Raw genomic sequence first — 1,282 nt, forward strand, 5'->3', positions numbered from 1 at the left:
TTTTAAAGAAGAAGAGGAAGGTTTTGTTTTAAAGAAGAGGAGGCAGGTTGTGGTTTAAAGAAGAGGAGGCAGGTTGTGGTTTAAAGAAGAGGAGGCAGGTTGTGGTTTAAAGAAGAGGAGGCAGGTTGTGGTTTAAAGAAGAGGAGGCAGGTTGTGGTTTGTGTTTTAAAGAAGAGGAGGCAGGTTGTGGTTTAAAGAAGAAGAGGAGGAGGCAGTTTGTGTTTTAAAGAAGAGGAGGCAGGTTGTGTTTTAAAGAAGCAGAGGAAGTAGGGTGTGTTTTGAAGAAGAAGAGGAGCCAGGTTGTGTTTTGAAGAAGAAGGGGGGGCGGGTTGTATTTTAAAGAAGAAGAGGAGGCAGGTTGTCTTTTAAAGAAGAAGAGGGGGCAGGTTGTGTTTTGAAGAAGAGGAGGCGGGTTGTGTTTTGAAGAAGAGGAGGCGGGTTGTGTTTTGAAGAAGAAGAGGAGGCAGGTTGTGTTTTGAAGAAGCGGAGGCAGGTCGTGTTTTAAAGAAGAAGAGAAGTCAGGTTGTCTTTTAAAGAAGAAGAGGGGGCAGGTTGTCTTTTAAAGAAGAAGAGGGGGCAGGTTGTGTTTTGAAGAAGAGGAGGTGGGTTGTGTTTTGAAGAAGAAGAGGAGGCAGGTTGTGTTTTGAAGAAGAGGAGGCAGGTCGTGTTTTAAAGAAGAAGAGGGGGCAGGTCGTGTTTTAAAGAAGAAGAGAAGTCAGGTGGTATTTTAAAGAAGAAGAGGGGGCATGTTGTGTTTTAAAGAAGAAGAGTGGGCAGGTCGAGTTTTAAAGAAGAGAACTGTTGGTTGAACTATAAAGAAAAGAAGACTCCTCTGGTAACCCAGCTGGCAGAACCCTTGTTTCTGTATATACAGTCTATGGGTAGAACACAGTAGAGGAGTAACAGCGGTTAAAGGCACCGCTGGGATTCGAACCCAGGATCTCCTGTTTACTAGACAGGCGCTTTAACCATCTAAGCCACGGCACCGATGACGACGCATCAAAAAAAATATTTATATAGTATTCGAGCACTCAATCTGTGACGTCATTATATTTTAATATTTCTTTCTTTTTTGCACAACATTCAAAGAATCACGTTTCGATGGAGACCAACCGTCCCGAGTTAATGAGAAGCGGTAGGATGGTAAAACTAGAACAGTTTGACTCTACTGGAGGAAACATACAGGTCAAATAACAGGAGTTTACATGTTGTTGTTTCAGCCTCTTTCTGTCTCACTCTGAAAAAAACACCAAAGCTGCTCATTTCTCCTGCGCTTCTATCT

At 43.0% G+C, this 1,282-nt stretch overlaps 1 non-coding gene across 1 annotated transcript; it reads right to left on the reverse strand.

Moving 5' to 3' along the window:
• Positions 1 to 913: 913 nt before the first annotated feature.
• Positions 914 to 987, reverse strand: trnat-agu (transfer RNA threonine (anticodon AGU)). The gene has a single exon. It is a non-coding gene; the product is annotated as a tRNA-Thr (tRNA).
• Between the last annotated feature and the right edge of the window lie 295 nt (positions 988 to 1,282).

The sequence above is a fragment of the Pleuronectes platessa genome, chromosome 1 (assembly GCF_947347685.1).
Source record: "Pleuronectes platessa chromosome 1, fPlePla1.1, whole genome shotgun sequence".
NCBI classification, from domain to species: Eukaryota; Metazoa; Chordata; class Actinopteri; order Pleuronectiformes; family Pleuronectidae; genus Pleuronectes; species Pleuronectes platessa.